This window comes from Pseudorasbora parva, chromosome 24 (genome assembly GCF_024679245.1).
Source record: "Pseudorasbora parva isolate DD20220531a chromosome 24, ASM2467924v1, whole genome shotgun sequence".
Classification (NCBI taxonomy): domain Eukaryota; kingdom Metazoa; phylum Chordata; class Actinopteri; order Cypriniformes; family Gobionidae; genus Pseudorasbora; species Pseudorasbora parva.
This window is the reverse complement of record NC_090195.1, coordinates 9,172,721-9,190,044: the sequence shown is the minus strand read 5'-3', so window position 1 is coordinate 9,190,044 and position 17,324 is coordinate 9,172,721. Positions and strand designations below refer to the sequence as shown.

The window sequence follows — 17,324 nt, the reverse complement described above, 5'->3', positions numbered from 1 at the left end:
ATATCGCAGCTGTACTTCCTGCTCTACTTCCTGCGCTCTACTGCGCAGACTCGGTCCCAAGATGTCCGCGCCGTGCAGGCCGCCTTAAAGCTTCAAATCTGCCAAGCGGAAACGGATGATGTCGAGTCGTCAATATTTTTTTTTACGGTCTATGGTTTTACCTTCTCAAATTAATTTCTATGAAAGTTAAGCTTCCAAAGGAACTGAAAACGTGCCAGACTGAAACACGCGCTGTGAATGTATGCCGTGAATGTGGTCGCGATTAGCCGATTAGCTCTCATCACGAGAGCTCATCAGCTTATGACGTTAAATGTAACCCGACTCCTGCAGGCTCAGTGCTGTGACACTAGCGCAGTGACTTGATCATTATATTGAATAGACACAGTTAATATTTAAAGGTGCACTTTGTAGTATTTTTGCAGTAAAATATCCAAAAAAAACACTAGGCCAGTGTTATATATTTTGTTCAGTTGAGTACTTACAATATTCCAAATGTTTCCAACTATTTGTAAATTGTGAGAAAATTGCTATTTTAACTAACAGGACCGGGACATTTCAGCATAGCGTTTGAGGGAGTCGCCTGTCAATCGCGTCATATCTGCGCTACCCCTCGGTTTTATTCTGTAGAAGCGCTTTTCTCTTAGCAGTGTGAACATGTCACAGCAGTGCCGAGCGAATGCACAGAGTAACGTCATAACATCATTTTAAACACACTTAAATGTATCCAATATGATAAACAGAGCTGTTTTACCTTATAATCGTGACCGGAAAAAGTGGAAGTGCGTGTGCCCGGAGACTGTGTCCCGTCCTGTCATAATAAAAGTCCCGTGCTCAGCTCCAACACTCGGTCCTGCTCTGCTTTACACTACAGTAACCTTAATAACCGCATCCATGCGCATGATTTCTGCCCGAGTCCTATTTTCCACCGGCTGTGAGGTGAAGACCACATGTCCCAAGATACTGCGCTCACACTTGGCATCATCAAACTACGCCTTTGTTTAGAATAGGCGCACTCCAGTGGACAGAAAGTTGCAAAGTGCACCTTTAATTGTAGTGTCTGTTCTCTAACTCAGTCACAGTATTCCAGTAGAGGTGGCTTTGGGAATGGCCTCACAGGGCAGCAAATCATTCTGGTAATTGTAGTCTTTCATCCCCATGAGACAAAAATACATTTTCGGTCTTTTCTCAGTCTAGAAGGCACCAAATTTAAAAACAATTTCACATTTCTACTACATTAATGACCCAGTTTAAATACAGATTCATCTTTCCAGCGCTGAAGTACCCCTTTAATAATAATAATAAATAATGCTAGATGATGAAAAGAGCCATTACTTTGTAAATATAATATAATAATATATAATAATTATTATTATTATTTATTCAAAAATATATTTAATTAAATGTAATTAATTATATTAGGGCTGTCCTCGAATCTGTGCGTGTGAATGGGTTGGGAGGGGCACGACACTGTCAGCAGAAGGGTAAAACTATTTTTATTTTCCTTTACACACTGCACACAGCAACAACTTTTAATAAAGCGACCAAAACTGACAGACGAACTGACAATGGCTCTCTTATTTAAGGTTTAAATAGCCTAAAAGGTAATGTTGTGGATAAACATAAACAGTTTTCTCATAACATGTTAAAGCCGCGATCGAAATACAGAACCTCACACAAATATATAAAAGAACATTTTGATAAATAAACCTAAAAAAATACCTGCCTAGAGAGGATTTTAAACAACTTCCCGAGTGGCCGCGGACATGTGCTGAATGCTGCCGCCGGTGTGTGTACACTCATTGAACGTGTTCTAATTTTAAAGGCGCGGTGCAAAGCTCAGCGCCCTTAAAGGGGTCGCACACCGATGCTCAGCTCAGTGCCGTGACAGGTCTTTAAAATATTGAGCACCCCCATATTGCCAAAATGGTATGATCCTCGTTTCATAACACCCGCGAAGATTCGACCGTGAGATCAGTGGTCGAATCAGGCTCCGCATATCGATGCATCGAATCTTCGACTATTAGGGGTCACCCCTAAATTATATTAATTACATACATTTAAAGAAGCATATAAAGTATTTTAATTATTAATAATAGTATATTACATTCATTAAACATATTATAATTATTTAAATGAGCAAACACATTTATTGATGGTTTCCAAACAGGTTTCCCTATTTCAGCTTGATATAATCTCTGGTGCATGAAAAGCAAGTGTTACTTTATCAAGAGATGGAGCTGAACACAGTGTGAAAACATTTCTGTAAATATCTGTTTTGTGTTTGTTCAGTGCAGTATTGATTTCATACATCTTGAATTTCATTCAAGGCCGTTTCTCAGATGTTTGGACTTGCAAAGCAAATGTTGAAGAGTTAAGAATAGCCACTGAAGACAGACCTCATCCCCTTTGTACAGAAATAAACGCATGACCAGCATGATATACACTCTGTTGTCATAGGTGGACTGCAAGGTTAAATGGTATTCAGATAACGACATGCGGTTATGAAACACGCATGACAGAGCCCTCTGAGGCCCAAAAACACAGGTGTGATATCACATTTCATCCCCGAAAGTTTTTTTTTTTTTTTCAATATGTTAGCACATTGGCACAATAGCATAATATCGAAACATTGGAGTTTTGATGAGGCATATTGAAATTTGTATTATTAGGCTACTATTTTACTTTAAAAATTCCAAACAGAACTTAAGTCAAATCTATAAAACAACAAATTAATGCATATGAAGTAATACAAGTAGTAAATCAAAAAAAATTATACAATTTCTATAGTAGATTCTGGATATTTTAAATGTTTCTAAAATTGAAAAGTTGATTGTCAACTTTTTGAGTAAATTAGCATACAGATATGGGCTAAAGGTCACAAATGTAGACTTAATGGGGCCAAATCTTTTGAAAAACTTCAAATTGTCGAGCTATATTTCCTCTCTGCCTGGCTGAAGTGTGACCTATGCTCCATCTGACAGGTGAAGAGTTCAAACAGTAGAAAGCCCATTGCGAAACGGACAGAGTGTGCTAAACATTGTCACGTCACGTGTGGCCTTTGGTTTAAAATGTCAGACTTGTCCCTTTCTTAAAAACAAACCGTCCTGAAGATGTGACGATCCTTCTGACAGCAATGCGACTAACATCCTGCCCTAAGTGTAATGCCTGCTCAAATTGCACCTATCCTCTCTGCCTGATGACTGTACACATTACAGACACCCTTGATGCTATCTAACAAATAAACCTACGACAAACAAAACAAGCACAATTGTTTTTTTTTTTAAATCTAAATGCAGTTTAGGAAACGTCAGTTTCCCTGCAGATTCTCAAAGGAACCAAGAACTTACAAACACAAACAACATTTTCTCTAATGACACCAGTGTGTACTGATAGCGACCCATCATGCCTTTAAATGTCTCGCCGATTAACAAGATGCCAAACTAATTTAAGATGCAGCTTAAGTAGTGTGGCAGAGAGAGATGGATTTACAGATATTAGTGCATCGAATGTGAAGTCAGAGACGTCCCTGTCCTCACATTCCCTTTTGCACTTTACAAAAGCATTATAATAATAATTATAATTAATAATTTGTTACATTTATATAGCGCTTTTCTAGGCACACAAAGCGCTTTACATATAGAATCTCCTCAACCACCACCAATGTGCAGCATTCACCTGGATGATGCAATGGCAGCCATATTGCGCCAGAACGCTCACTACACACCAGCTGATCGGTGGAGAGGAGACTAAACCAGTCAGGAGAGGGGGATGATTAGGAGGCCATGATGGACAGGGGCCAATGGGCAAATTTAGCCAGGATGCCGGGGTTATACGGGATTTTTAACGACCACCGAGAGTCAGGACCTCGGTTTAGCGTCTCATCCGAAGGACGGAAATTAGAATTAATTGATATAATTAGAACCAAATAAATATTTTTGATTAAAGCTTAGCTAAACACAATCATTTGCACTAAAAAGAGAGATTTTTTTAACAAACAAACAAACAAGATACAATTTTTATTTTATTTTAAAAATTTAGATCTAATTTATTGCTTTACTCATTTATTTTAATCTAATAGTAATTATTATTCTTTACAGTTTTTTTTTTTAGACTTTTCCACGGACCACTGCCCTTATTATGGTTTTTCGAATATCCCCTTGTATTCCCCTTGGTTTAGTAGCACGCAAGCCCAATTCGGCCGTCACTAGTTAAGCCCCGCCCACCGACTCTATACACGATGTGATTGGCCTGACAGGGAGTTTGGTTTTTACAGCTCAGAAGTGTATTGAGAGTTGCTAGATGACAGATTAGATTAGCTGCCGCTAGGGTGCGTCTAGATTTCTAGGCTATGTGTATATTAGTGCTACGAAATCCCAATCGGAACCATCTCACAGCTACGGTGATTCCTTCCATGTACAATAATGTAGGAGAAAGTTATTGAAGGTCTGAGCAGCACATTTAGTTGCCTCGACTACACATTGCTGGACCTCCAGAGCAACAGCTTAATGACTGTCACAGAACATTCCATTTTATTGTTTTTGTTTGTTTTGTTGTGAACTTTACGTGAATGTCATCTTCTTTAACTAGATGGCAGGTTATTTTGCTTAAGTTTTCAAATTAATTTCATTATGTTGTTAATACATTTTTTAAATCTGACAATGTAGTGTGGTACATTGCCAACAAAGGTCAGATATTATATTGCATAAAAGTCTAGTCTAAAAATTGCATAGCAACCTGTGCTTTAAAAATAAATAAATCGAAAAATCGAATCGAACCCTGACCTTAGAATCAAATTTAATTGAATCAAGGATTTGGAGAATCGTGACACCCCTACTATTAATGCAGATTGTCTGTCGTTCTCACTACTTAGAGTAAAGGACTAATAACTAATTCAGTCATTCACGTAAGTGCTCAGCTTCAGTTTTTGTGCTAAGCTAGGCTAGCTTTGGGTGTGCGTCAGACAGAGTTATGGCACACACAGAGATAAAAATGGTATGTATGGACGTATCTAAGTCTGTTGGATATGGCTAATAAGCTAAAGTCCCAAACAAATGATGTGTTCCTTTAAGATTGAGCATTGGTCTGGGGAGTCTGCTGTGTATTTTCTACTGCAGAGCAGTAGAAGCTGTGATAAACAAGCATAATTCAAATGACTCTGTACACATTTGAATCGTTTTTCAACCAATCAGACCACAAGAGGCGTGATCAACGAGCATAATTCAAATGACTGTACACAATTGGATAGTCCTTCAACCAATCAGACCACAAGAGACGTAATCAACAGGCAACGATCCATCACTTCTCTATCCGTCATCGTGTTAAACCCGCCAATAGCGCGCCAGGTGGATAAGCCAGTCTGTGATTGGTTTCCGCCAAAAGTGTAACAGAAGCAGTAGAAATGAATGTACAGGTTCCCAGAGTGAAATCAAATCACCGGCAGATCAGGCTAGGTTTACCCAGTGTATGTGGAAATTACACTGAAACAACCAATCAGAACGTCAATAGAGTTTCATGGCTTAACTATTCATTATTAAGTTCAATGTTTTTAAGATCAGTAGAAAGATTCAAAATTTCACCATGGTCATGTAACTACTTGAACCAAAAAAAATTACCATAGTATATTAATATATTTAACATTTAGTACCCTGCAGTATACCTTGCTTAGTATTTCTATCTGATACTGTCAAAGTACAAAAGCATTGCCACAGTAGCTTATAGCATGGAAAGCCATATTTTTTCATCCATGGTAAAACAATGAGCTCACAGTCACGGTTAGTATTGTAGTTAGGACAGGTCAGGAAACTGCTCCTCGCCTCAGAAGAACGTATTTACCTGTGTTCAATCTGACCTCTTTCTCTGTCCTGCTGCTGCCCTCGCTCTAAAAATACCTGCACCAGCCAAGCACAATAACAGCATGAAATACTTAGTGGTTTATAATGACTTTGTTTGATATATATTTAATGAAAGTTACAATATTCTTGTTGCACTTATTTTTCTAAGTGCAATGTTGGGAAGATGCTCACAAAATAGAGCAAATTTATGCAACAATTCTAAATAAATTATGCTCCGGCTAAAAAATTTGCCTGAGAGTGGGAGGACTATACACATTCACATACACCCACACAAGCTGCTGCTTATAAATGTCTCCCAGTTTAATGTTCCAAAGCTCTTCAGATCCACAGAACTGGAATTCTAATTCCTGCATCCAAAATTCCGATGCATTATCATTCCTCTCTGCTTCAGTCAGCTCAGATTACAGCAGGCTGGCGGAGTTCAGTGAGGGAATTAAGACACCCAGTGTGGTGACAAACAGGAGAAGGTCATGCTAGTTAGTCCAGCCCACGCTGGTTCACAGTGCCAGGCTTGAGACGGTTCTTACAGCTGGACCGAACGACGGTGGAGTCATGGGCGAACGTTGGCCCCGACCTCTCCTGTTTTCTGAGACCCATCAGCTGTTAAGACATCCACCTCTCTCCTCCTCCTCCTCCTCCTGCTCCAGACCATGCCAGCCACTTATCTTCTCTTTCCATCACTGTTTGCATGACTCACAAGCAGGTACCTAAAAAAGTACTGTGGTGGCAGCATTGTACAGCAGTATCTGATAGCAATACTTATGTGTTGATGATATGATATATATGGAGTTAATATCTTTTGATTTTCTATGATTTTCCAGTTGTTCATAGTGATAGGATTAGGATTTCTAACTATATATATATTATATATATGTACATAAATGTTGCCTTGGCAAACTAGCTGAAATACATTTTTCAGTTATGTTTATTTAAAAAAATAAAATGTTATGTTTATGTTTATTTTATTTAAATAAAATGTATTTAATTAGTTTTAGTTAAATAACCTTGCAAAGCTATTAGAAATATATAATCTATAGATATTTCTATGATATAAAATACTATAACATTACTAAAAATATTTAAAGGTGCACTATGTAGTATTTTTGCCGTAAAATATCCAAAAAACACTAGGCAGTGTTATATATTTTGTTCAGTTGAGTTCTTACAATATCCCAAATGTTTCCAACTATTTGTAAATTGTGAGAAAATTGCTATTTTAACCAAGGAGCCGGGACGTCTGAGGGAGTCGCTTGTCAATGGCGTCATATGCGTTTCCGGTTTTATTTGGCAGGAACGCTTTACTCTTAGCAGTGTGAACAAGTGTCACAGCAGCCGTTGAGCGAACACACAGAGTAACGTCATAACATCATTTTAAACACACTTAAATGTATCTGATATGATAAACAGAGCTGCGTTACTCATGACCGGAAAAGCGGACATAGTGCCCGTAACTGTGTCCCGTCATAATAAAAGTCCTGCTGCTCGCGAGCCGTGTGTTGTTCAACAATCGTCCCAGCGGCCTTGCTCAGCTCCTCAACACTCAGTCGGCTTCATACAACAGTTACGTTAATAATCGCATCCATGAACATGAGTCCTATCCTGATCCCCGCTCTGTGATTTACCATGACCTACCACTTGATGGAGTTTTGTTGTTCCCAATTGCACATTCCACATTCTTATAATACCACTAACAGTTGACTGTGGGATATTTAGTTGTGAGAAATCTTCACGAGTAGACTTATTGCACAGATGGCAGCCTATCACAGTACCACTTTTGAATTCACTGAGCTCATGAGAGGGATCCATTATTTCACAGATGTCTGTAGAAATATTTGCATGGTGCTTGATTTTATAAATGTTTGCCCATGGAAGTGATTGAAACATTCACTGTACTGTTTTGTGCATGTCCAAAAATCATAGCAAACCCAGGGGAATTTTTTACTGTGGCATTACCATCAAATACTATGACAAAACGGTATATGTAAAACTATACTGCGATATTCACCACAGAATTTAAATGCCAGAGTAAATGAATATAGTAAACAAGCAGTACCATGAAACATACCAAGGTAATACCATCTAATACCATCACTGAACCATATCACACGTCAACTTCAAAATCTGTAACGCAATAACTAAAAAATTTCCAAATCCTGCTGTAATCACAGCAAACAGCCTCTCAGTCACAGAGCAGAGATCAAAGGTTTTCATGGTGCATGATAATACTGATCAAACAAGCTCTTATAGCGACCAGATCTCCCTCGTTACCTCATGTGTCTGAGTCTGACAGAAAGATTTCGGTCAGATTTAGTCTAGAGACATAGGCCTACACCTAGTAATCTCTCTAATCTAATCTCTAACGGTTTAACAGTCAATCCCTGGGGTCTGTAGCCTTTAGTGTGTGGAAAACAGAAAACAAACACTAAAGTGCAGACTAATTAAATTAGCCTGCATTTGATTACCCCGTTATAATGGTCACATTCATAATTCCACATATGGCACATTTATTGTCCAACAACAAATATTTTAGAAATAAGTATTTTAGTCAGAATTATTTAGCTCTGTCTGTTTGGCGTGCATGCACGCGGCGACGCTCATTCACGGAAGTTTCATCTACTCCAAAAAAAATACTGCCCTAGTACAGAATAGTAAAGAATTAACATGGTGAAGTGATAAAGCGGCCAACAAATTTAGAACTGAATCACAGACCTGCGTTATAAAAATTTTTTAAAAAGTATTATCCTACACAAATCTCTGCAATAAGTTCGTTCTGATTGGTCAACTGCAACTTTCTGCTGTCAAATATTTCTGTATAAATATTAATATTAGATTTATTTAAATAAGCCAAATTTATATATATAGATTTTTTTTAATGCCAAAGTCAATGTTGTTGCATTGCTATTTACTAACCTGTATTGTTTTAAATCCGAATTTTGATTCACAATTTTAAAATGTAAATTTTAATAATGTTTATTAAAAAAAAACTCTATGGCTCTAAAATAAATACAGAAACCCTGAACCGCAAAGTAAAGTAATAATCATAATAATCGGAAGAAAAAAAAACGTTTAAAGTTGAGATTAAAATCTAAATATTTTGCGATTAAAGTCGAAATACAAGAATAAAGTCAAAATATTTTAAGAATAAAGTCAAAACATTTTGAGAATAATGCTGAAATTACGAGAATAAAGTTGAAATATTTTGAGATTTAAATCAAAATATTTCAAGAATAAAGTCGAAATATTTCAAGAATAAATTCGAATTATGAGAATAGTCAAAATATTTTGAGAATAAAGTCAAAGAGAGTCAAATTATTTTGAGATTAAAGTCAAAACATTACGAGAATAAAGTTGAAATATTTCGAAAATGAAGTCGAATTACGAGAATAAAGTCAAAATATTTCAAGAATAAAGTCGAAGTATTCAAATTATTCTCGAAATGTTTCGACTTTATTCTTGAAATATTTTGACTTTATTCTCGTAATGTTTTGACTTTGAGAATAAAGAATATTTCAAGAATAAAGTCGAAATATTAAAAAAAAAAGTTGAAATGAGAAAGTGGAATTATTTCGAGACTAAAGTCGAAATATTTCAAGAATAATGTCGAAATATTTTTAGAATTAAGTGGAATTACGAGAATAAAGTCAAAATATTTTGAGATTAACGTTTTTTAGAAAAGAACTGCACTCGTGAAGTCAAACCTCTTGAAATATTTTGTTTATGATTTTCTTTTTTTCATTGCAGTTCAGCACTTCCATAGGACAGTCTACAATCAACCACTCATTATCACGAAAAAAAAAGTCTGTGCCTTCATGATGGGGTAATGATCACCCATCAGAATTTATTTTGCAATATCAACCATAACCATAAACACTGATTAACCAATCAGAATATAACAGTGCCGTGTAGGTTTTAAAAGTAGCCTTCATCATGAAATACCAACATACTAAACCATATGTGTATGGCTATAGTGTGATAGAATTTTAACATCTGATTTACATATGTGGGTGGAAGAGAGAAGCACAGCCTCTCTGTCCCCCCTTGTGGTTTTCCATGTGTGTACCGTTCGCAGGTACGAGTTGAGAGAGGAGGGTGTCCCCGGCTAGCCATCACAATGACGCTATAAGTCTCCTGATGCTTTGACACTCAACAGCAAACTGTGGCGGTCTAAAAGTCAGACCCCATTAAATCAGTTGACAAAGGCTTTGCGGACCAACCGCCGTCTAGCCAGGACAGCGGGCAAAAAGCAGCAAGCTTAAAGGAATTAAAAGCTTACGAATCACTGACCCCCCTACTCTTTTTCACACAGAACACAACAAAAATAGACAGTTACTTTCCTTCAGGCAAGTACGACACAACTGAACTAACTAGTTAACCAGGCATTCTATTAGATTGTTAAGTGACAGGCAGCAAATAACATTTAGAAGGAAAATAGCGAGCTGAATTACACTAAACAGTCGGTATTAAGACACTATCACAAACAAAGGGAAGGGAAGGGAGTAGTACTCACCAGTTATCTTCTGCTGATGGTTTTAGTTGGGAAGCGCTGACCGGAATTCAGTGTGTTCATTCCAGCATGGTTGCTTGAGTGAGCGTGTAATGAGTGTGTGTTTGTGTGTGCGTCCAAGTACAGGTACTGTAGGCTGAGGGTTGATCCCGTGTTACCATTCACTGGCAGGCTGCCCCCTCTCGCTGTATCTCTCTCTCTCTCTCTCTCTCTCTCTCTCTCTCTCTCTCTCTCTCTCTCTAACTCTCCGATTCTCTCACTTTCTGTTATGATATCACTCTCACTCTCTCTCTACCCCCCCCCCCCCCCCCCTGCTCTCAGGCTGTCAGAGCCGGGCTGCTCTACCATGTGTTAGCCCACGTACAACTGCAACACAATGTGCCCACACACACACACACACACACACACACACACACACACACACACACACACACACACACACACACACACACACACACACACAGATCAGCTGTTGTTTCCCTTACATGAACATGCTGACACACAATTTGCTAAATTACTCCTGTCCAAAATTAGTTCAGAAAAAGAGCTGAAAGGTTTTTGCAAACACTGGTTTTATCCAGGAATGTGTCAAGTGTGTAAGTGTGTTGTACTGAACTACCCCCCTGCTAAGATGGTAATATCTGTTTCTTCATATATCCCCCTCACTTTCATATTACAGCAGTATTAATCAAATAACAGAGCGTTCCCTCACGGCTGATGTTCAAACTAAGTGGATTTTGTGAACAAGTTCTTTAAAGAAACATATTTTGCACAGTTTAGGTATTAAGCATTTGCGCATCCTGGTCATTTTGCAATACAAATATGAACTTGTTGAGGAGATGGCATAGATATGTCGCAGTAGCTATATTTCTACGCCATCAGACTTTTCGGATCGTTATTCGTTATTAAAGAGGTTAAGTGAACCCCTAAAGGTGAAAAAATACATATTGCAGCTTTAAATCTAATCTCTTCATTAACTTTTTGAAGCGGCAATGACTTTGGAACAACTGAGGGTTAATTTTTGGGTGAACCATCCCTTTAAATCCCCATCACAAAATCAAGTACCATAGCAACCACCAGAAAAAAATTATTACATCAAAATAGAAACATTCTAAGAACACTGCATAGCAACACCGTTATGGATGGGTGCCAGGGCGTTGCTATGTGTTTGCTTAGGTGTTCTGAATGTTTTAGCACATTGTAGTTGCTAGGATGTTCTAAGCGAGTGCTTTTTGTCAACCCTGTTACCGTCCTGAAAACATTAAAATGTAATAATTTAACCTGAGATGGCACAATGTAATTTAACATAAACAATCAATAATCCCTATATACCTCTTTGCTCCAGTTTTCTGGTTTAGCATCGCTGTTCTAGGAGTACTGCCTTTTTGCTCCAGGTGAACACCAAATCCCCATGACCATAATTAACTTGATGAGTTCATTATTTCATACCCCCACCCCACCCCCCACCCCCAAACACACACACACCAAAACCGCACATTGTATTTAATTTATGTTCAATTATGCCACATTTGTGAAATTAGACTAAATAATATGCTTCAGATGTATTGGATGATCTGATGTAATTCCTAATGTCTATATAGATTATAGATAAATGCGTGTGCTAGATTGCTGCGTGGCACGTGCTTACACGCTGCATTCACGAATCAGCAGCCTGGAGCTTGTACAAAAGTGTCCATGGCAACGAGCTGATCCCATGCCAACTTATTTTGCCCTAGCGTGCTAAAGATAGACCCACGCAGCACAGGGGAAAGTCTGCACTGCATGAGATTCCAAACCATCAGTAGGCTACCTGTACCTCATACTGTAAAAACACAACACAAACAAAGCCTATGCTGAAGGAAACTTAACAGACTTAACTTAATATAGCAGATCGGGTGCTACTTATAACCCATAAAATGACATGGTATGACCATATCTGATTGTATTACCATGGTCCTTTGGTATGTAGCCTAGACTAGTACATAATGATACTACACAGTCATATACCATGTGATTTAAAATGGCACTCCTAATTGGTGTTAGCCACGCTTACATAATATTACTGTGGCTGTACCATGGTAAAGTGATGGTGTATGATGGAATACCATGATACTACTGAAATTCATAATGTTTACATAGTTACAAGAATATTACACTCTAAATAATGCTGGGTTATTTTTTAACCCAAAATGCTGGGTTGAGACTGTTGGGTAATTTTTGTTGGTTTATTTGATCACATTTTAAACATCATTGGGAAGTTTCAAATTTCCAGTCATTGGGTTAAACCTGCTGGGTCACAATGCTTGGTTAATTCTACCCAGCGCTTGGTTGTTTCACGTGCTTCCCGCCTTGATTCGTTTAAATTCGCTCCCAAACTGTCATTTTGAAAGGACAATGCAAAAGGCAAAGCCACTAGTTGCAGATGTTTTAAGATAAGTTCATATATTTTCATTAATAATCATTTTAATTAGCATAATTATAGTTTTTTTTCTTCTTCGCGGCAACAATTCTTAAGCTTACATGACGTTAAGACGACAAAAGTTTTACCTCAGATTAATACAGTTTGTGATTACACAGAACCATGATCCCCTTACGAAAATTAAACATGGTTGTATGTAGGGATGTCACAAGTACTGGGTACTTCGGTACCAAGTAACTTAACTTACATACTGAAATGTTAAAAATGTGACGAGTATCTGTAACGTTATAGCACTCACAAGTAGACTATATACGGTCCCGCAACTGCGTTCAGTCGCGTCACGCAGGGCTCCAGACTGTAGCCGAATATATACGAGTGTCTGTGTAACTTATATTAAATACTATTTAAATATTAACGTTACTCTTCCATGTTTTGCGTCTCTGTGTGAATGACGGGGACGCGTGTGATATCATGAACACAGAGACTCAAAAGTCACGGCAACCCGTCAAAATAAAAGTTTGATTTAAACGTGAATAAATTGACAGAAAATATTAGGTTTGTAGTTGTCATTTTTGCCAATTTTAACATATTTGTGTATTGTACCATTTGTCAAGCAATAAAAATGATTGTTTTAACACTCTAAACATGCACATTTGTTCTTTCATGATTGTCTAATTTTACAGTAGGCCAATGCACAAGAGATTTTTTTAAGAACAACCCAGCAAGAATAACCCAGAATAGCAAATCCATTAATGGTAAAAAAAAAAAAAAATTGACTACATTTTGGGTTTTCTCAACAGCCCAGCCTGCTGGGTTAAAATGCCACTGGGTTAATTTAACCCAGCATGTGTTCTGTCCAATATTTACCCAGTTGCCAATTGGGTTGTTTTAACCCAGCCATTTTGAGAGTGTAAAGGGGTCATGAACTGCATTGTTTTATGATGTTTCCTGGGGCGCACATATAATGAATGCTTTTTACATTCATTTATAAATAAAAGGCATTTTGCTTACCCTGATTTTAGCCTTCTGGTTTGAACGCTCTGTTTAAAGGGGTGTGTCTGCTGTGAGAGTTCAGTGTAAACGCCCACTGTTGTGATTGGCTACTGTCTTTCCATTTTAAATAGCTAAGTATTTCTCTCTTTTATTGTGTTTTCATTACAGCTCTCGTGGAGGGTTAGTTCACCCAAAAATGAAAATTCTCTCATTATTTACTCTAATGTCGTTCGACACCCGTAAGACCTCCGTTCATCTTCGGAACTCAAATGAACATTTTTTTATTGAAATCCGATGGCTCAGAAATGCCTTAATTGACACCAATGTCATTTCCTCTCTCAAGACCCGTAAAGGCACTAAAGACGGCGTTACAAAGCCCATCTCACTACAGTGACTCTACAATCATTTCATGAAGCGACAATAATTGTTTTTGTGCGCAAAACCAATACAAAATAACGGCAAATAGTGATGGGCCAATTTCAAAACAAAGTTTCAAAACATTATGAATCAGTGTATCGATTCATGATTCGTATCCGAATCAATACACTGATTTATAACCGTTCGAAACTTTGTTTTGAAATTGGCACATCATTATATAAGTCGATATTTTGTTTTTTTTTGTGCACAAAAACAATTCTCATTGCTTCATAAAATAATTGTAGAGCCACTGTAGTGAGATGGGTCTATGTGGTTTACAGGGACTCTCCTGTAATGGTGTAATGGTTTTTATACTGTACAAACCGTATTTTCTATCTCCTTACACTGCCCCTGCCCCTAAACCTACCCATCACAGGAAACATTCTTCATTTTTACTTTTTTCAAAAAAACATAATTTAGTATGTTTTTAAAGCTACTTGAAATAATTTGAAATTAAACCACATTTATAGTGTACTACCAGTGTACTTATACAAATTTGTGTCCTCATAAACCACATAAACAGGCTCACACACACAAACACACACGTTTGTTTTTGTGAAATGTGGGGACATTCCATAGGCGTAAACTGTATTTTCTATCCCCTTACACTGCCACTGCCCCTAAACCTACCCATCACAGGAAACATTTTGCATTTTTACTTTCTCAAAAAAACTCATCCTATAGTATTCATAAGCATTTTGAAAAGTGGGGACATGGGGAATGTCCACATATTTCACCCTCTCCGTGTAATACCTATGTCATACCAATGTCATTATATACATTTGTGTCCTTATATTTCACAAAAACATAACCCACCACCACACACACACACACACACACACACACACACACATGCACGCACGCACGCACGCACGCACACGCACACATACTGGGGACAGCTTCATGTGGGACATTACTGCCGGCTACGCCTCGTACAACAGCATCGCAGCCTGCCACATTCCCGCTGGCCCTCTAATGAACGGAAACCCAGGGCGGATCTGTCACCAGAACGCTGTCCTAGCAGCCTGTAAATTATGGAGCCAAGCTGCCTACACACAGTCTGTCATAGAAGAGAGGAGAGGAAATCAAAACATGTACAATAAAACCGCATCCATTTGAACACCTGGAACACACAGAGCTTTTATGAATCTGTCATTTGCCGATGTTGAGGATTCAGTTTTTTCTGAACCCCCGAATGACAGCTTGACGTCTTTGAAGCACCAGTCAATGTTTGTTTGTTGGCTCAGATAGATAGCCCCTCTTTCACAACCCTGCAGGAGAGCAATAGAGAAGAAAAGAAGAAGAGAGATCAGTAAACTCTTGTGAATGACGGAAAGAAAGGCAGACTGGATGGATGGATGGATGGATGGATGGATGGATGGATGGATGGATGGATGGATGGATAGATGGATAGATAGATAGATAGATAGATAGATAGATAGATAGATAGATAGATAGATAGATAGATAGATAGATAGATAGATAGATAGATAGATAGATAGATAGATAGATAGATAGATAGATAGATAGATGTTATATATTATGGCCCTGTTCTGAGTGGATGCAGCGAGTGTTAAAACTGAAGTGGCTTCCTCTGATCCATTAGAGCGTCTTTCCCTCATCAGCAAGACAAAGAGGCTGTCAGAGCACTGGAGTGACTCTGATCTCCCGCCCACGACACACACATCCCATAATGCTCTCCTGATCTCACTGAACTGTCACTCACAAAGGGGAACACATTTCAATGGTACTTTTGCTTTAATTGTAGAAATGTAGTTCTTTATGGTCACGGTAACTATAAAAAATATATATATAAATCTCATATGCGCACTAAGGCTGCATTTATTTGATCAAAAACAGTAACATTGTGAAATGTACAATTTGATAATTAAAATAATGTTTTCTTTTTGAATATATTGACAAAATGCAATTAATTCCTGTGATGCAAAGTAGAATTTTCAGTCTTATTACTCATCTTCAGTGTCACATTCCTTCGGAAATCATTCTAATATCAGCTTTCCTGCTCAAGAAACCTTTATTATTATCATCAATATTGAAAACTTCATTTTTCTGTGGTAAAAAATGTCAAACAAATCGTGGAAACCGTTACTTCAGGATTCTTTGATAAATAGAAAATTCCTCTAAAAAAAATATTTGAAATAGAAATATTTTGTAATGCAATTAATGTCTTTATTGTCTGACACTTTTGGTCAAATTATTATAATATGAATAATTTATTTTAGAAAAAGCAATACATACACCAGCCAGGCATAACATTATGATCACTAACAGGAGATGTGAATAACTCTGATTATCTCACGGCACCTGTTATAGCCTGACGTGGTCATACTTAATTCTAGTCAGAATATGAGTCTGAAACTGCTCCATTAGGCTATGATTTTGGGGCGTGTTTCAACCGAACCAGGAAAGACATCAATTGGACAGACCTACAACCAATCAGAGCAACGAAGAGCCGCATTGCTAGTTGTCAAATGTCAACAGAGCTCAACTGCACAGTGTTGCCAAGTCCGCGTTTTTTTCCAAGAAGTCCTCGCTGCAGCCTGTAGCACGATGACGTACTGGATCAGATCCAACGCATACTGGACGCGCATGCGCGGTGGTTTCATTCACAATTCGATGACGTCATATACGCATGCGCAGAAGAGTTTTGGGGACATCATTGAATGCACAGGAGAGTTTGCTGGATAGATAAATACTCAAACCGCTCGCGCAAAAATAATGATTAATAACATGCTCACGCCATCATGACACGCGTTTTGCATTTTTCCTTGAATGTGTAGGCTACTGGTATTTTAAAGTTCTTTAGCCTACAGATCGTGTTGCATTGAGGATTAAAATTACAGAGACAATTACTTGACTCATTTTTCCTTCCACTCAACAGCAAGTATGATCAGAATATATAAAAAATTAACTGTTTTGCATGCATGCACAGCGAAACTAGGATAATTTAAGCATCACATTTATGAAAAGATGATTTATTAATCAATAATTACTTAATACTATTTATCACTTCTACAACTACACAGTTTAGAACATCGTCTATATACAATAATGATCATACATTATGACTAGCGCATACGCATTATAAATTAATTCAGAGATCTGTATGAATGACATT

At 37.7% G+C, this 17,324-nt stretch overlaps 1 protein-coding gene across 2 annotated transcripts in view; it reads right to left on the bottom strand.

The window, feature by feature from the left end:
• palmdb (palmdelphin b) overlaps positions 1 to 10,595 on the bottom strand; it is a 36,554-nt gene extending 25,959 nt beyond the window's left edge. The window contains exon 1 of one of the 2 annotated variants that reach the window (XM_067434898.1): positions 10,360 to 10,595. The gene's annotated coding sequence lies outside the window, so the exon portion shown is untranslated. The remainder of the gene's footprint in view (positions 1 to 10,359) is intronic. The other variant, XM_067434897.1, reaches the window with a different exon arrangement.
• Positions 10,596 to 17,324: the final 6,729 nt, after the last annotated feature.